Source organism: Helianthus annuus, chromosome 1 (genome assembly GCF_002127325.2).
Source record: "Helianthus annuus cultivar XRQ/B chromosome 1, HanXRQr2.0-SUNRISE, whole genome shotgun sequence".
Classification (NCBI taxonomy): domain Eukaryota; kingdom Viridiplantae; phylum Streptophyta; class Magnoliopsida; order Asterales; family Asteraceae; genus Helianthus; species Helianthus annuus.
Window position 1 is genome coordinate 41289318 of NC_035433.2, and position 20565 is coordinate 41309882.

At 41.5% G+C, this 20565-nt stretch overlaps 1 long non-coding RNA gene across 1 annotated transcript; it reads left to right on the forward strand.

Annotated features, from left to right (window-relative positions):
• The first annotated feature begins 726 nt into the window (after positions 1 to 726).
• On the forward strand, positions 727 to 20260 carry LOC110864565. Its single transcript, XR_002549929.2, has 2 exons — positions 727 to 814; positions 20043 to 20260. It is a non-coding gene; the product is annotated as an uncharacterized LOC110864565 (long non-coding RNA).
• The last annotated feature ends 305 nt before the right edge of the window (positions 20261 to 20565 follow it).

A 20565-nucleotide genomic window follows, 5' to 3' on the forward strand; every position in this document is an offset into this window, starting at 1 on the left:
GGAATCGCATTTTTTCGACTAAAATTGAGCGTTTTATGAATTTTTCCGTATCAAAGGTTCAAGCTGCGTTTTCTGGCAGAATTTGCAGCCCATTACGAATGTCATAACTCAATTTAGGAATTGAGTTATGATCTCAAATTCTTACTGTAGAAAGTATTAAGTTATTAGAAGAATCTCCAATTGGAATTTCGTCAATCGGATAAACGAGGAATTTTTAATGAATTTTTCCGTAAGCTGCAGTCAGAAGTGACGAATCTGATTGCATCTTAGTAGATGAATTTTTACGAATTTTTGGTAAAGAGTTAGATCTTGAAATTTTAACATAAGGGCTACCCCTCCGAGAGGTACGCCACATAAAAAAATCATAATTTTTGAAGACTTGTAAACAGGTTAAACAGGTCACCAAAAACAGCCTATTTTCAGTGATACGAAACTTGATTGTTGATATTATAAATTATGCCCACAATGTTCATATGTTGAAATTATGAATCAAACGCGTAATTTCCTAGTTCGACTAATTATGTGTGATGTGGGGTAATACAAATTTTAATTATGAAGTCGATTTAGCTTATATGCACATATCATATAATTAAGGGTAGTTAACTTTTTAAGAGTTAAACTAACCATAGACGGAGTCGAATAGTAGTTTTGACATAGAAAACACGTAAGGTGGAATAGTCGTGGTTATAATAACTAATCTAACCACCTTGTGAATTATGATGATAGTTTGACTCTTGACAAGCTAGATGGAGGCTTGGAATGAAGCGGGTCAAACGGAGCAAGTACGAAAAGGAAAGCGTAATTTGGATGCGAGGTAAGTAAAGCTTACGCCCTCTTTGTAAGTTATGTGTTTATTCATAGGTTGTAAATACGACAAAAGCTATATTTGAAATATGGTTCCGACACGAAATGAAACGGGTCGGGACATATAAAATAATGATAAACCATGTTTAATGGTAAAATGGGCGAAATGGTAATTGGTCACGAGATGACATATATATAAAATGAGTTTTTGAAAGGCTACTTATTAAGGTAAGCCTAAACGAATAAAAAGAGTAAAACGACGAATTAGTCATGTGTAGACGAAAAAGAGTTGAAGTTTAAAACAACACCATTTAATATTAAGCACAAAATATTTGGTAGTCTAGACCAAACGGGTCAAATGGTAATATTTATACCATTTGATAATTAACGACTAATAAGTGTATGTCGAGTCTCATGCTCGCAGGGTAATTGGTTTATGAATTAGCGAGGCTATGAATTAGCATATTATAGAGACAAGGTCTTAAAACGGGTCAATATGTTGACCCGAGCCAGGTACGCTTATATATATAGATGTATAGTTAAAAGTGTTTAACTTCCCTTCACGGGTCAAAAGGAGTAGATAGGTGTTAGTGCACTACATCTGTTGATTACATCTAGGTGTCTAGGATCAGGTCTTATATCGTATTGTATAGCATAGGGCACGAAATACGAGAAAACAAGAGTCTGTATAGGGTTTATAGCCTAGGATCGCTCATAGGGTCATAGAGTTCTTGGACCGCTTTTATGGACATGTCTGGAACCGCTTTTATGGACATGTCTGGAACCGCTTTTATGGACATGTCTGGAACCGCTTTTATGGACATGTCTGGAACCGCTTTTATGGACATGTGTCACATGAGCGGACCAGAATGCCTATATATATAGTTGTCATTAGGGCGATCCTCATAACGGGATTGTTAAATTCCACGCCGAAGCTCTGCCGGTGTGAAGATCGAGCTGTAAAACGTTGCAAATCAATAAAACAAGCAGTTAGAAAGGAGAACAAGCTACTTCTACTTGTATTTCTTATTATTCCGCATCTGAAACGCAAGAGTTAACCTCTGAACGACTCGTTCGGGTCAGCATACGATCCTTCAAGTGGTATCAGAGCTTGGGAGGAGGTTTTCTGCAGATTGTAGCTGTTTTTCATCATTTCTTCTCATTTCTACACCTTCTTTTACTGATTCAGGAAGATTTCACGGTCGGAATTCGCTCAATTTTTCACAGATTGTGCGCAATATTATCGAGATAAACCCTGGAAAGTTTGAAGCCAAAATTCGAAGTTTTTATGAGTCAAATCATGTTCGTAATGTGGACCGCTCGAAGTGACGTCATCGTGAACCGCTCATTCGAACAATCTTGAACCGCTCATTCGAACAATCTTGGACCACTCATTCGAACAATCTTGGACCGCTCATTCGAACAATCTTGGACCGCTCATTCGAACAATCTTGGACCGCTCATTCGAACAATCTTGGACCGCTCATTCGAACAATCTTGGACCGCTCATTCGAACAATCTTGGACCGCTCATTCGAACAATCTTGGACTGCTCATTCGAACAATCTTGGACCGCTCATTCGAACAATCTTGGACCGCTCATTCGAACAATCTTGGACCGCTCATTCGAACAATCTTGGACCGCTCTTTCGAACAATCTTGGACCGCTCATTCGAACAATCTTGGACCGCTCATTCGAACAATCTTGGACCACTCATTCGAACAATCTTGGACCACTCGAACGAACAATCTTGGACCGCTCGAAAGGACATTGTTGCTGGACCGCTCCAAAAGATAATTCCGTTCGCTCATTTGATCAGTTGGTTTTTAGGTTCGCTCCAAAGTACTTTTTGTCCTTGTGAACAACTGGTTCGCTTATTTGTTCAGTGTTGGATTGCTTTTCTGTCATCTGTTTGTACGCTTGTAAATCAGTATGGATTCCGAGTTTTACAACGCTTTTGCTACATCGACTACTCCAGCCGCAATTGCTCAAGCAATGAATTCAGAAAACGAGACGGGAACGACTCAAAAGCCCCCGAAATTGATGAGCATTGAGGAGTATTATGGGTGGAAGGATCGGTTTGAAAACTGGGTTCAGGAAAATCATCTCAGATCGTGGGAATGCATATTGGAAAAGTACACATTGCCTCGAACAGAATTGCAAGTTGTTAAACAAATATCCGAATTCTCAGAACAAGAACGTGCAATGTACAGAGCAGAGAAAATGATGATCAGTCTGTTACAGCAGGCAATTAAAGAAGATATATTCATTCTGCTACAACATGACAAAACTGCAAAATCAATTTGGGATGCTCTTAAGGTTAAATTCGAGGGTAGTGAAAGTATGATCAAAAGCAAGAAGGCATTACTTAAGAAAGAATTTGACTTGTTTTGTAGTTTGCCGGGAGAGGACACTAAGAAGTTGATCGAGAGATATTGTCATTTGGTGCGATCATTGTCAATGTTGGGTGTCGATAAAGCTCGTGAAGAATATGTTGATAAGTTGGCTGATGCGTTACCTCAGAAAGAGTGGGGAACGTATTTGATGATACTGAAAAACACGGGTGTTTATGACAGACTGACAATCGGACAGTTTATTGAGAAGTTAGAGGGACAGGATCTAGAACAACAGAAGATAGCCAGGATGAATAACCCGAGTGGTCAACAGGATGTTAAAATGTACTATAAAGGTAGTATTCCAGTTTCTGAAGCTGAAAGAAGTCCAAAGATTCAAACCGCTTTCAGTGCTGGAGATTCATCAGAAAAAGTTGATCAGGGTTCAAACAAGAGCAGCAGCGGGTTTTTATCATTTCCGAGTGTGAATCCGAAAGAGACTAACACGAGCTTTCAGTCTCAGAGGACAAAGACTGGAAACGGATACGTGATTCAATGCAACATAGCTCTCAACCTTCCAGAAGGTCAAAGCTTCTCTGAAGACACTGCAAAAGACCATATGGCACTTCTGGGTTCAGTTCTGTTATCTTATGAAGGTCTTGTTGCTGGTCGGATCGGAAATCCTATGCTTACCAAAGAGGATTACGATCAGATAGATGCCGAAGAGATGGAACTCATGGATATCAAATGGTGTCTTGCTAGTGTTCTTCGACGAGCTGAGAAATTCAAAACCATTACTGGGAGAAATGACTTTCTAGATGCTCATGTATCTACTTTAGGTTTTGATAAATCTAAAGTTACTTGTTTTCGATGCAGGGAAAAAGGCCATTTCAAGCGGGAGTGCAAAGGAAAAGAAGCTAGCGGAGCACAGAATCCATTCGGGAAAGATGATTACTACCGCAAAGCTATCTATCAGCAAGTTGGTCAATCCCAAGAACCACAGACAGCTGGAATGATTTCATACCATCTGAAGCCACAGCTGCAAAAGAGCATGTTTGGTAGATTTCAGCTGGAATGATTTCATACCATCTGAAGCCACAGCTGTGACAACTCGAAATTTAGAACCTTTCGTTGTAACTTACTTGTACGTTATGTGACTAGTTAAAATGATAACGTGAATATTTTTATGTGATAAGTGCTTTGTTACGCGTGTATTGTATATATATATATGTGTGTACGTGTTATATGTGAACCGAGAACCCGACACGAAACAACGGACCCGACTCGAGACCAAGAGGTCTCGAGTGAATAGTGACCGAATAGGCCTTTGGGCCGAGAACCTTGTGGCCGGTTGGGCCATTGGGCCGTGAACCCCCACTCGAAACCCACTAAGGGTGCACACTCTTGGAACTTGACTATATATACCATACCTTAGTTAGTTTTTACCATTTGTTGAACATTACACCCACACACTCTCCTACTTTTCTCTCTAAGCCTTAAGCACACAAACCCACCTCCAAGACTCTCGGATCCACTCGGTTGACACAAGAAACTCTCGGATTTGGAACTTCGGATCGGCACACACACACACACAACCGGTTAGTGCTTTTAATGTTTATGGATTTATGTTAATCATGTTAAATGATAAAATGCATGAGATGATGTTTATTGTTAGTATTTCTTGATGATTATTGTTAGTTTATGTTATGTTTGTGTTTAAATGGATGCATGAATGAGATGAAGTTTTATGTATGTTAACAAGTTATAGTGTTGGAATGTGTTGCTAAAGAACTCATGACATCTTGTGTTAAATAGAGTTAAACTACTAGATCTTGATGATACATGAAATCGGATTTGCATTTCTCATGAAATCGGACATATATAAAAACCGAGTTGTGTGTTATGTTTAGTGTTTTGATGCTTGTTCATAGTTTTGTTTGAATAAAGGTTGAATACTTGATGAATATGTGTTTGAACATAGGAAGAACACTTTGAATGAATGTTGAGGATTGAAAACCCTTGTGATTTTGATCCATCTTTGACTAATGGCCTGATTAGGAAATATGTTAGTGGGATTCTATTGGTTATTTCCGGATTTGGGCCTGATTATATTGTACCATTAATCTGACTACATCTGCATCAACACGTGAACTTGACAACGACAGCTTACCGACTCGCAATCACCCGTTGCGACTCGCAACCACAGCGTTACAACTCGAGACTACGCGGTTGCGACTCGCAACCATAACAGGACAAGCCGAAACCACAGGTTACGAGTCCCGTTGCGACTCGAGACCTTAGCATGATGAACCGAGACTACGGTTGCGACACCGGTTGCGACTCGCAACCATCCATGATCAACACACAGCATGACTCGAGACCATGCTTGCGAGTCCGGTTGCGACTCGAGACCACACTTTGGGCCTTAGTTAGTGGGCCGGACTTATGAACTTCTGTGCTACTGTTGATGAGTTATTTGGGCCTGTTATCACGAGCCCAACTGTTTGGACTTTGAACATGTGATTAACTGTTACCTATGAACTGTTACTGATTAAACGTGCTTGCCAAACGTGTTGAACATTTGTGCACTACTTGGTTCGAATCTGATTATACGTGATATCCGTGTTAGGACGTTATTGACTACTTGCGACTTGATTGACTTTCTGTGTTTGACTGCCGAGCAAACCAAGGTGAGTTCACACCCTTTACAAAGCATGGGATTCCCTGGGTTGGGAACGGGGTTAAGGAACGTGGTTCCTCGTCTACCTTGGGTAGGACGTCAGTGGTTCAGGAATGTGATTCCTCGTCCGGATGGACGGATAAACGTACTAGACTAAAACTCTATCACGAAGTCCCTCCTTTTTGTATCGACTAATCGCCGGGCCAATGGCGAGCGGGTCATTAGTTAGATAGCGCTATTTAGGTCTGACAAGCCTCACACCGTGCCGCAGAGGACGGGCGTGAACTAATGGATCTGGGGCACGTCAATGATGATAGACATTGATGTTTTCAGGGCACATAAACATGACTACAGTCAGCAATCGATACGGTAACGAGTCTAGTATACACATGGGGTAGCCCCCACGGCTGGAGAGCCAGATGATGTACATGGGGTAGCCCCCACGGCCGAAATGCCTGATAACTACATGGGGTAGCCCCCACGGCTGGAGTGCCGGAGTAACTGGGAACGAACATGTCACGTTTTTAAACTATGGGGTAACCCCCACGGCAGGATGCCAGATAAAGTAAACTGTTTTCGAAACAACTAAAACGAACGCCCACCCGTGAACTCACTCAACTAGTTGTTGACTCGTTACTACATGCTTTGCAGGACCATAGGTACTCAGTGGGAGCTTGCATGGAGGAAGATCGTTGTGGGACAGGGATTGCTACAAGACTATGTTAAACTTGAAACTTTTGGAACTTATGTTATAACTTTAAACTTATGCTTCCGCTTGCAACTTAAACTTATTTGTTTTGGAACACCAATCGTGATGGTTAAACTTTTATAACTACTTATATGCTTGTTCAGTATGATTGGTGGCTGGATCCTGGTCAGTCACGCCTCCAAGCGGTAGTACTCCGCAGGTGGGATTTTGGGGGTGTGACAGATTGGTATCAGAGCCATTGGTTATAGTGAACTTGGTTTTAATAAAGGAGAAACGTTTTTGTTAAAACCAGACTATAACCGGTATAGCGCTCGACGGTCCACAACGACACTTCGCTCCTCATGCAAGGCTCGACGTTCTAGGTAATATAATGTATGTATATGGCCTACTTGTTAGTTGCGTAGTACATTGCTCATGGTATGCTTGACTAGTATAACTACTGTTGTTTGAACACATGCGTACTTACTCTGTCCTACTATCGTGCTTTCGCGAACCTCTCTCACACGTGTTACTCTTGTTATGAAGAACCATGTCTGGACGCGTTAACATGACACAAGCCCAGTTGACGGCTTTGATCAACGAACGAGTTGCCGCAGCGCTCGCAGCTGCACACGCAGGAGGTATATCCTGCAGTCCGAAATTGTTCTAGGATCATTTGGATCCTACTCTCGTGAACCAACCTTTGTGATAATCTCTGTCTTTTCTTTCACCTACCTTAGGTCAGTATGCTCAGGCACCGGTGTGCACTTTTAAGACCTTTATGGACTGTCGACCCACGACTTTTAGCGGCACTGAAGGAGCAGTAGGTCTCCTACACTGGTTTGAGAAACTGGAGTCTGTGTTCGAAATGTGCGAATGCCCTGAAGCGCGCAGGGTGAAGTATGCTACTGGTACTCTCGAGGGTTTGGCTCTCACGTGGTGGAATGCTCAAGTGCAGATGTTAGGGTTGGTTGCTGCCAACGCCACCCCATGGGAAAACTTCAAGGAAATGATCAGGGAGGAATACTGCAGTCGTGACGACATTCACAAACTGGAAGATGAGTTCTACAATCTTAAGATGTCGGGATCAGAGATTGAGGCATATACTAAGAGATCGCATGAGCTTGCCTTGTTGTGTCCTACTATGGTGGATCCTCCATATAAGCGAATTGAACTCTATCTCAAGGGCTTGGTGCCAGAGATCCAAAGTCATGTGACTTCAGCAAGGTTGACTACTATCCAGCAGGTTGTACAGTTGGCTCACCGTCTCACTGACCAAGCGGTGGAGCAGAACAAGTTACCGAAGCGTATAGGTGCTGCAACTACTTCTGGTGCTTCTAGTGGGGATAAACGGAAATGGGATGGAACTTCAAGCAGGGGTTCAACTTCAGTGCAAACTCAGTCTCAGCAGAGAAAGACGGACGATCACAAGAGCCCCAGTCAGCAGTCGTCTGGTGGTCAAAGTCACGGTGGATACAAGGGGAATCACCCCAAGTGCAATCGTTGCAGCCTACACCACAGTGGGCCATGCACCAGGGGCAACTGTCATCGATGCAACAAGCCTGGTCATGTTGCAAAGGATTGCAGGAGCGCATATCCTGTCAATCAGAATCGTCAGCAACCTCAGCAGAACCAGCGACAGCAGCAGGGTAACAACAAAGGATGCTTTCAGTGTGGAGCTGAAGGCCACTTCAAGAAAGACTGTCCCCAACTGAATCAGAACAACAACAACAATCAAGGGAATGGTAACAATGGGAACAACAACAACAATGGTGCTAGGGGACGTGTGTTCGTGATTGGTCAAGGTGAAGCAAGGAATGATCCCAACGTGGTGACGGGTAAGTTCCTTCTCGACGACTTTTATGTTACAGTCTTATTTGATTCGGGTGCCGATACTAGTTATGTGTCACTAGAAGTTAGTAAGATGCTTAAGCGTATTCCTACACCCCTGAGCGACAAGCACACTGTAGAGCTAGCTAATGGTAAGAGTTTGGAAGCCTCTCACGTAGTCAAGGGTTGTCAGCTTATTCTCGCTAACCAGACCTTCTCTATCGATCTTATTCCTATTGTCTTGGGTAGTTTCGACGTTGTCATTGGGATGGATTGGTTATCCCAACACCGAGCAGAGATTCTTTGCAACGAAAAGATCGTTCGTGTTCCTGGTTTAGGTAGTGAACCTCTCATGATTCGTGGCGACAAGAGAAGTGCTGTTGAGAACATCATCTCTCTTCTTAAGGCCCAGAAATGCTTACGAAAGGGCCACACTGCGATTTTGGCTCTAGTTACTGATACCACAGAGAAGGAGAAGAAGTTAGAAGATTTTCCCGTTGTACGCGACTATCCTGAGGTATTCCCTGAGGAATTACCTGGTCTTCCGCCCCATCGCCAAGTCGAGTTTCAGATTGATTTAGCTCCTGGAGCCGCGCCTGTAGCCCGTGCACCTTATCGTTTAGCGCCATCAGAGTTGGAAGAACTCTCCACGCAACTACAAGAACTCTTGGATAAGGGTTTTATTCGTCCTAGCTCATCGCCTTGGGGAGCTCCAGTACTTTTTGTGAAAAAGAAGGATGGTACCTTCAGAATGTGTATCGACTATCGCGAACTCAACAAGGTGACTGTGAAGAATCGTTATCCTCTACCGCGTATTGACGACTTGTTCGACCAGTTGCAGGGGTCGAGCTACTATTCGAAGATCGATTTGAGATCGGGATATCACCAGCTGAGAGTTCGGGAAGAGGATGTCTCTAAGACGGCTTTTAGGACTCGATATGGGCACTATGAGTTTCTGGTCATGCCGTTTGGGCTGACGAACGCACCGGCAGTTTTTATGGATTTGATGAATCGAGTGTGCAAACCGTACCTGGACAAGTTTGTTATAGTCTTCATCGACGACATCCTGATCTATTCTAAGAGTAAAGAAGAGCACGAACAGCATCTACGACTTATTTTGGAACTCCTTCGGAAGGAACAGCTTTACGCAAAATTCTCGAAATGCGACTTCTGGCTTCGTGAAGTCCATTTCCTAGGGCATGTGGTGAACAAGGATGGGATTCACGTTGATCCATCCAAAGTGGAATCTATTAAGAACTGGCCTGCGCCTCGTACACCAAAGGAGATTCGCCAATTCTTGGGATTGGCAGGTTACTACAGGAGATTCATTAAGGATTTTTCTAAGATCGCGCAGCCTCTCACCTTACTAACGCAGAAAGGCGTTGTTTATCATTGGGGAAATGCACAAGAGTTAGCTTTTCAACATCTAAAGGATAGACTTTGTAGTGCACCTATCCTTTCACTGCCAGAGGGCACAGATGATTTTGTGGTTTACTGTGATGCATCAATTCAAGGTCTTGGTTGTGTATTGATGCAACGAGATAAAGTCATAGCTTACGCCTCACGACAACTCAAAGTTCACGAGAAGAACTACACGACACATGATTTAGAGCTGGGAGCTGTTGTTTTCGCACTTAAACTATGGCGGCATTACCTGTACGGAACCAAGTGCGCCATCTACACCGACCACAGAAGTTTAGAACACATATTCAAGCAGAAGGAACTGAATATGCGGCAGCGACGATGGGTCGAGCTGCTGAATGACTACGAGTGCTCTATCAGGTATCACCCGGGCAAGGCCAATGTAGTGGCGGACGCCCTCAGTCGGAAGGACACTACGCCTAAGCGCGTAAGAGCTTTACAACTCACGATCCATTCTAGTCTACCTTCGCAAATACGAGCTGCTCAGATAGAAGCACTGAAGCCAGAAAACATTAGAGCTGAAGCACTACGCGGGTCAAGGCAACGTTTAGAACAGAAGGAAGACGGTGCTTATTATGTAACAGGACGCATTTGGGTCCCACTCTATGGCGATTTACGAGAACTTGTGATGGATGAAGCGCACAAATCTCGCTACTCGGTACACCCTGGTTCGGACAAGATGTACCACGATATTAAAACTACGTATTGGTGGCCTAGCATGAAGGCCCACATAGCAACTTACGTCAGCAAGTGTTTGACTTGTGCGCGAGTCAAGACAGAATATCAGAAACCTTCAGGCCTACTTCAGCAACCAGAGATACCACAATGGAAATGGGAGCAAATTTCCATGGATTTCGTTACTGGCCTACCTAGATCCCAGCGCGGAAACGATACTATCTGGGTGATCGTGGATCGACTCACGAAATCCGCACACTTTTTGGCAATCAAGGAAACGGATAAGTTCTCCACTCTAGCGGAGATATACCTCAAGGAAGTTGTTTCGAGGCACGGGGTGCCCACTTCTATCATCTCTGATCGAGATGCACGTTTTACTTCGGAACTGTGGCAGGCAATGCACAAGTCTTTTGGCTCACGTCTAGACATGAGCACAGCGTATCACCCACAGACGGACGGGCAGTCCGAGCGAACTATTCAGACCTTAGAAGACATGCTTCGTGCATGTGTAATCGACTTTGGCAACAGCTGGGAAAGGCATCTGCCACTCGTGGAATTCTCGTATAATAACAGCTACCACACCAGCATTAAAGCTGCTCCGTTTGAGGCATTGTACGGACGTAAATGCCGGTCACCCCTCTGTTGGGCAGAGGTGGGGGATAGTCAGATCACTGGTCCAGAACATGTGGTAGACACTACTGAGCGGATTGCTCAAATACGACAACGCATGGCGGCCGCTCGTGACCGTCAGAAGGCATACGCCGATAAGGGCAGGAAACCACTTGAGCTCCAGGTTGGGGAGCGGGTATTACTCAAAGTTTCACCCTGGAAGGGTGTGGTTCGTTTTGGTAAACGAGGGAAACTCAACCCACGGTACGTTGGACCTTTTGAGATTCTTGAGAAAATAGGCAAGGTGGCCTACCGACTGAAATTACCAACAGAACTCGGTGCAGTTCACAACGTTTTCCATGTGTCGAATCTGAAGAAGTGTCTGTCAGATGAGACGCACGTAGTTCCTCTGAAGGAACTTACGATCGACGAACAGTTGAAATTCGTCGAAGAACCTGTCGAGATCACGGACCGGGATGTTAAGGTCCTCAAGAACACTAGAATACCTCTTGTTCGAGTTCGTTGGAACTCACGTCGCGGCCCAGAGTTTACCTGGGAGCGCGAAGATCGGATGAAACAAAAGTATCCCCAACTGTTTGAGAACAGTACAAACGCTACTGAGGCTGAAGCTACGGAATTTCGGGACGAAATTCCAGATCAACGGGGGGTGGATGTGACACCCCAGGAAAACCGGGAAAACCTTGCAACTTGACTAGCTTCCTCAGTGAGTGCCATCAAATTTCGGGACGAAATTTCTTTCAACTTGGGGATGATGTGACAACTCGAAATTTAGAACCTTTCGTTGTAACTTACTTGTACGTTATGTGACTAGTTAAAATGATAACGTGAATCTTTTTATGTGATAAGTGCTTTGTTACGCGTGTATTGTATATATATATATGTGTGTACGTGTTATATGTGAACCGAGAACCCGACACGAAACAACGGACCCGACTCGAGACCAAGAGGTCTCGAGTGAATAGTGACCGAATAGGCCTTTGGGCCGAGAACCTTGTGGCCGGTTGGGCCATTGGGCCGTGAACCCCCACTCGAAACCCACTAAGGGTGCACACTCTTGGAACTTGACTATATATACCATACCTTAGTTAGTTTTTACCATTTGTTGAACATTACACCCACACACTCTCCTACTTTTCTCTCTAAGCCTTAAGCACACAAACCCACCTCCAAGACTCTCGGATCCACTCGGTTGACACAAGAAACTCTCGGATTTGGAACTTCGGATCGGCACACACACACACACAACCGGTTAGTGCTTTTAATGTTTATGGATTTATGTTAATCATGTTAAATGATAAAATGCATGAGATGATGTTTATTGTTAGTATTTCTTGATGATTATTGTTAGTTTATGTTATGTTTGTGTTTAAATGGATGCATGAATGAGATGAAGTTTTATGTATGTTAACAAGTTATAGTGTTGGAATGTGTTGCTAAAGAACTCATGACATCTTGTGTTAAATAGAGTTAAACTACTAGATCTTGATGATACATGAAATCGGATTTGCATTTCTCATGAAATCGGACATATATAAAAACCGAGTTGTGTGTTATGTTTAGTGTTTTGATGCTTGTTCATAGTTTTGTTTGAATAAAGGTTGAATACTTGATGAATATGTGTTTGAACATAGGAAGAACACTTTGAATGAATGTTGAGGATTGAAAACCCTTGTGATTTTGATCCATCTTTGACTAATGGCCTGATTAGGAAATATGTTAGTGGGATTCTATTGGTTATTTCCGGATTTGGGCCTGATTATATTGTACCATTAATCTGACTACATCTGCATCAACACGTGAACTTGACAACGACAGCTTACCGACTCGCAATCACCCGTTGCGACTCGCAACCACAGCGTTACAACTCGAGACTACGCGGTTGCGACTCGCAACCATAACAGGACAAGCCGAAACCACAGGTTACGAGTCCCGTTGCGACTCGAGACCTTAGCATGATGAACCGAGACTACGGTTGCGACACCGGTTGCGACTCGCAACCATCCATGATCAACACACAGCATGACTCGAGACCATGCTTGCGAGTCCGGTTGCGACTCGAGACCACACTTTGGGCCTTAGTTAGTGGGCCGGACTTATGAACTTCTGTGCTACTGTTGATGAGTTATTTGGGCCTGTTATCACGAGCCCAACTGTTTGGACTTTGAACATGTGATTAACTGTTACCTATGAACTGTTACTGATTAAACGTGCTTGCCAAACGTGTTGAACATTTGTGCACTACTTGGTTCGAATCTGATTATACGTGATATCCGTGTTAGGACGTTATTGACTACTTGCGACTTGATTGACTTTCTGTGTTTGACTGCCGAGCAAACCAAGGTGAGTTCACACCCTTTACAAAGCATGGGATTCCCTGGGTTGGGAACGGGGTTAAGGAACGTGGTTCCTCGTCTACCTTGGGTAGGACGTCAGTGGTTCAGGAATGTGATTCCTCGTCCGGATGGACGGATAAACGTACTAGACTAAAACTCTATCACGAAGTCCCTCCTTTTTGTATCGACTAATCGCCGGGCCAATGGCGAGCGGGTCATTAGTTAGATAGCGCTATTTAGGTCTGACAAGCCTCACACCGTGCCGCAGAGGACGGGCGTGAACTAATGGATCTGGGGCACGTCAATGATGATAGACATTGATGTTTTCAGGGCACATAAACATGACTACAGTCAGCAATCGATACGGTAACGAGTCTAGTATACACATGGGGTAGCCCCCACGGCTGGAGAGCCAGATGATGTACATGGGGTAGCCCCCACGGCCGAAATGCCTGATAACTACATGGGGTAGCCCCCACGGCTGGAGTGCCGGAGTAACTGGGAACGAACATGTCACGTTTTTAAACTATGGGGTAACCCCCACGGCAGGATGCCAGATAAAGTAAACTGTTTTCGAAACAACTAAAACGAACGCCCACCCGTGAACTCACTCAACTAGTTGTTGACTCGTTACTACATGCTTTGCAGGACCATAGGTACTCAGTGGGAGCTTGCATGGAGGAAGATCGTTGTGGGACAGGGATTGCTACAAGACTATGTTAAACTTGAAACTTTTGGAACTTATGTTATAACTTTAAACTTATGCTTCCGCTTGCAACTTAAACTTATTTGTTTTGGAACACCAATCGTGATGGTTAAACTTTTATAACTACTTATATGCTTGTTCAGTATGATTGGTGGCTGGATCCTGGTCAGTCACGCCTCCAAGCGGTAGTACTCCGCAGGTGGGATTTTGGGGGTGTGACAACAGCTGCACGCATTATCGATCAAGATGATGAGAAACTACCAGAAGGTTTCAGTTGGGATATGTTTGTTGACGAGAAGGGAGAATTTAAAGCATTCATTGCCAAGATTGTCCAGGAACCAGATCTGTTTACAACTTGGATGAAATCGATTGGAGTGAAAATGTCTAGTGAGGATGAACAGTCTGTTACATCTGATGAAATTTCAGATAGTGTTGATGATAAAATTTCTGAAAGATCTGGAGAAATTTCAGAAGATTCAGATGAAAGTGTTGAAAATGTTGTTAGTTCTGATGAAAGTGTACAGAATAAGATTGTTTCAGAAAAAGCAGTTGTATTTGATAAAACACCGTCTGATTCTGGTGTTTCTGATGATGATTCTGAAAAATCTGTTCAGTTTGATCAGTCACCTGATCACAGCAGCAGTGATGATGAGGAAGAAAAACATATAAAGATTGCAAAAACTCATCTTTCTCCTGATAGTTTTCATTTCTATTTTGCAGAACAGATGGAGAAACTAAATAAAAAAAGAGCTGCTAGAGAAAAACAAGCTGAATCTGAAGGCGATGTTCAAAATGCTGAAAATGTTGCTGAGAAGATTACTGAGGTTGTTAAAGAAGTAGAGAAAGTGATTGAAGAAGAAAAGGTGACCGAAGCTGAAAAGGTGATTGAAGTTGTAAAAACAATCGAAGTTGAGAAGATTGTTGAAGTTGTCAAGCCGTGTGAAAAGTGCTTGGAGGCCTGCAAAGAATGTGCAGCAAAAGATGACATCATAGCTGAGTACGAGAAAAAGAAGGAGCAGTTACTGTTCAACCTCAATTATGTGAAGGAATCGTACGACGTGTTGAACAAAACAGTAACTGGTTTCCAAACAACAAACTCAGAAAGAGAACAGGCGCTGACAATGATGAATGCAACTTTAATGTCAAAGCAAAAAGCTATAAATTTCTACATTGAAGAGAGTGCCAACTGGAAGCAAGAGTTGGAAACGGAAAAAATTGAAAATGAGAGAATTAGGCGGTTATTGTTAAGCTATACTACTTCTGATTATCTCATTGACCGTATTTACCCAACTGTTGCAGGTATGGAAGCTTTCAAAGATGAGAAGCTGAAAGAGAAGAAAGACTGTGGTAAGAAATCGACTGTTAGTTACAACAAATGTCTGCCTCCGATTTGGGATGGTTATTCACCTAGGAGACCAAATGAGGAGCAATTGAAAAAAGCAGTCAATATAAAGCTAAAAACCGACACAACTGACGTTTTACCAGATAACATTGATGTCACATTTACCTCGTCCGATACCGATCATGAGTCTGAGTTAATTAAAAAGGTGGTCGATCAGGTGTTGGATACTGATGAGGAGTCTGAGTCGAAATCTGGGTCTGGAAAGTCAAAGTCGTCAGTCAACAGCCAAAATTCATCGGTTAAACGGTCTTATAGTAAAGAATTTTTATTGTCAAAGGCAGATTTGAATGATGAAACATTCGAAGTTGTGTATACTTTGAATGGTTCGGACAAATTATATTACAATAAAGAGTTTCCAATAAGAAGTGTTCGCTTTGACATGATCAAAAAGGTTTTCAAAATGACAGAAATTACTATTTCTGAAATAAAAGATTTGAATCTTACTGAAAAATCCTAAAAAATACACTTCAAGAGTTCAACAACGTCTAAACAAGAAAAAGGGCAACAATCCTGGTTTTGGTTTTCAAAAGAAACCTAACCAAAATTGTAGCTACAAAAAGAAAGGTCTTGGTTTTGTTCCACCAGAAAATTATAAAAATATGAAAAATTCTAAAACAAAATCTGAATTTGTGACAGGTGGAAGCGCTGAGGAGGAACAGAAGAAACCATTCTGGAGACAGTCAAACCACGAGTTTCTTGCTGAGCGAAAGAAGAATGGAACTGAAGTATTTTATCAAAGAGAGACTCGTACCTGTTACAGATGCAATGAAGTCGGTCACAATGCATGGAACTGTACACAGAATGTCAAAACAAAACAGGGAGTTTCTCAGAAAATGAAAGAGAAAGTTGTTGATGTTGAACCACAGACTGAAAAACTTAGAATTTTTGAGAATTCAAAATTCGAGGTTGGTGAGTGTTCACAAAAGAATAAGTATGAGAAGAAAGGAAAAGACAACCAGGTGTGGGTTGCAAAGAAAGATGAGGTAAATGTCGGCGATGAATCTGGTTCCACAAAGCCAGAAGAGCCACAGGTTGAGAAAAAGATTTTAGTGAATGATGAGGAATTTCCATCATTGAAGTTTGAGGAAGTGAAGAAGAAAGTGGGAAAAACTGATATTTCGAATCAGTTTTACAGAGAAAAAGATGAATTTGATGTCGAGAAAACATTCAACGGGAATGTTAAAAAGATATTTGGGAAAATGTTGAGTGGAAGAGCAAAGGGGGTCAAAGATTTTTACGCCACGAAAAAGGCTACTTACAATCCTACTGCTCAGGAGTTGAAATCCATCAAGTCTGAGAAGACTTGGATGGATGTTTGTTTTCCATGATAGTCTTAGGACTATGCCGGAGATCCCAAGTCTATATCGTGGATCAGGAATCGGCATCTTTCTAGTATTTGAGAAGTTTGTTTGTAAAATTTTGAAATGTTTGGATTTTGCAGGTAAAAGGACTATGCCGGAGCTTCCAGGTGGTTAATTGCGAAGCAGGAATCGGCATTTTAATTGGTAAAATGGTGATGTAGACGTAATATTCCTACAATTGGTAGTTTTTGGGTATCTACAAGTGGTAATCTTGATCCCACAAGTGGTATTTGTGGTTAAATCTTGAAAAGTTTGTATACTTTGAAGTGATTACATTTACAAGTGGTACAGGAGGCTATTAAATGCAAATGGTAAATCAGGGACATTAAATTGTACTTGATTTACTATTCATGGCAAAATATAGACAAGATGATGAACCACATCCCCGTTCTTAAAATTGATACTCCTACAAGTGGTTGTTATCAACACAAATTCATTTTCCGGAAAAATCATTTTGATTAAAACAAACTTAAGTGTTTTGAAATCTAAATGAGAAAATGATTTGTGATAGGGGGAGTTCAGATTGTTTATGCCTAGTGAATGGCGTTTTGATGTGATTCAGTGTCGGTTGTCAAGTTTCTGTATAGTTTGTTTTACTTTTTATGTTTCTAGTAGGTCAAAAGTCTAGAAGTTTTCATATTTTCTTTAAAATGTGTTTGCATTTTAGGGGGAGTAGGGAAATTTCAGAAAATCCAAAAACATTTGAAAATTTGAAAAAGCCAAAAACATGATAAAATTCAAAAATGAGTTTTGTTGCGAAAAAGAGGAAATGATAGTACATCAGTGGACTATCACGGCACGCTAAAGAATTGAATAGTCTAAAAAGTGTTAAACAATCTTACTGCGGATGTGTCAGTAGATTTTCATACATTTAGTAAATTGAAACGAGATATAAACCTAAATTTAAACTTGCTTGATTAGTGGGTAACTATTCTTGAATATATGGGTAACCCCCGAAATCTTGTTTGAAAGGTCCCATATTGTGAGATACTAGGTCTTTATACTCAGTGATATCTGGGGTATTATCCCGGGACTTCTGCTGAATGGAAGTTCTGACCTAGTCCCCGGATAATACTTTTTGCATATGCTTGAAAAAGCACAGCCCTCAGCATGCTGATGAAACAATAAAATTGATAGTTGCTGTTGTTGAAATGCAAAAGATCCTCTAAAGGGGACCCACCAAAAGTCGAACCGTCATCTCTCTGCTGAACGGAAGTTCTGACCTGAGCTCTCACGGTTTCGCATCTAACCCCTTTACAGATATCATCTGTGGTATATTCACCTGTAAGACTGAATATTTGGGATCTGGATACAGGAGTATATTCAAGTGGAGTGATACACAATTAAGTTTAAGTCTCTAAAACATTAATATCGTATCTCGAATCGATTGAAATTTGTGTTGAGAATTTAAGAGGACAAACATACTGGCAATCTAGGTAAATTGTTTAAAGCTTAAAATGAAATCAAGCTTAACGGTGTTGGTGATTTGTCTCAAAATCTGATATGATCCTCTTGCACGAACTCACAAAAATATTGATTGTAAATATTACATTTCTGTATGTTTTTTTTACTAGGAGTGTCAGGTATTATCTCTCAGAAAATCCAAAAAGATTTTGTGTGTGTTTTAGCATAATTTTTTGAAAAAATCAAAAAGATTTTCGACAACTGATGTTGAAAAACTGATTTTCAAAATTCCGAGTGCTAAACATGATGAACAGCATTTGAGGGGGAGTGTTTGTGTAAATCTAACTGTTTTCGTTAATTCTAACCTTCTTCAAGTGGTTCATCATAGATTGTTGAGAGAGAGTCATGTGTTGATGCACAGGTTTTTGATATGTGATGAATCTAGAAAATTTATTTCTGGGTTAAGATTGTGCAGGTAACCAGGTTTTGATTTCTAAAGATCTCCGATAGAAGAGAGCCAAGTTTCGATTCTGGAAATCAATTCTGAAGATCTCTGTTAGAGTCAGGTTGATTGATTCTGAAAGACTGTGAATATTAGACAACGATCCTGAAGATGTTACTGAAGAACAAAAGAATGCCAGTAAATCGAGAGGGGGAGTCTGAAGATAGAGAAAAAAAAGAGAAAGCCCAGAGACTGATCTAGATTGAAGGTGTGAAGACACAGTTTTGCAGTCAGAGTGTATAGGCGACTCCATCAACATCTGAGGGGGAGTCTGTTAGTGCACTACATCTGTTGATTACGTCTAGGTGTCTAGGATCAGGTCTTATATCGTATTGTATAGCATAGGGCACGAAATACGAGAAAACAAGAGTCTGTATAGGGTTTATAGCCTAGGATCGCTCATAGGGTCATAGAGTTCTTGGACCGCTTTTATGGACATGTCTGGAACCGCTTTTATGGACATGTCTGGAACCGCTTTTATGGACATGTCTGGAACCGCTTTTATGGACATGTCTGGAACCGCTTTTATGGACATGTGTCACATGAGCGGACCAGAATGCCTATATATAGTTGTCATTAGGGCGATCCTCATAACGGGATTGTTAAATTCCACGCCGAAGCTCTGCCGGTGTGAAGATCGAGCTGTAAAACGTTGCAAATCAATAAAACAAGCAGTTAGAAAGGAGAACAAGCTACTTCTACTTGTATTTCTTATTATTCCGCATCTGAAACACAAGAGTTAACCTCTGAATGACTCGTTCGGGTCAGCATACGATCCTACAATAGGTAAAACGGGTTAAGAATTCATAAGAAACCCGTAATTTGAACCTTGCACATTAGTAAATTGATATAACGTGATATGCATGATATTTTGAATATGATTGATTGATCTTTGATATTGGTTCATATGTAACATATTAGAATTTCGAGAAACTAATGTATTGGTATGTTAGAAAGAGCGAAATCCGAGATTTAGGCTTGAGTATAATGAACAAAGCAACCAAAAGATGGATTTACAGGGACTACCGTAAGTTACGGTAGTACCGTAAGTTACGGTAGAGGTCAGGAGCTTACGGTGTGAGTCTACTGGTTTACGGTGGACCATTATTGGAAATTGACCACCGTAACTTACGGTGAAACCGTAAGTTACGGTAGGGCTTGAATGTTTATAAATTTTATATAATTGTAAATTTTCAAATTCATTTCGATCGTAGTTTCGATCAAGTATCATTTCTAAGCATTCTAATATAAATGTTTATGTAAACATTTCAGTCTTAGGTACTCAAGGATTATGGGTGACGATCAAGCAACTTTTGAAGGACCGAACACATACTCTTGAAGCTTCCGCATAAATCAACTCGGTTTAAACAATGTTTATGATGTAAACTGTTTGCTAAACAACTTTTGAAATGTTTAAACGACGTACTCAATTATGTTATGTTGTATTATTTTAAAATTGTAACGTTTAAACAAACCCGTATTTTTACAAAGTATATGTAGTCATAATTACATGTTGTTTGTCGTATACTTTACATAAACCATTAAATAATGACAAGGGTGTTACAAATTGGTAATCAGAGCTCATGGTTAAAGAGTAAATTGTGTTCGGTTCGAGGCTTGATCGCAAATCCGGTAAGTACATGTATATTAATGGTTTGTTATGTGTTGAAATGTTGTGAACAACACATAGGGTTATCGTGTGATACACGTTACCTCAATTAAATGATAAATATAGTTGACAAAATTGCGCGCGTTGACGCGTATAGTAGAAAAGCCTTGTATTATAATACGGGCG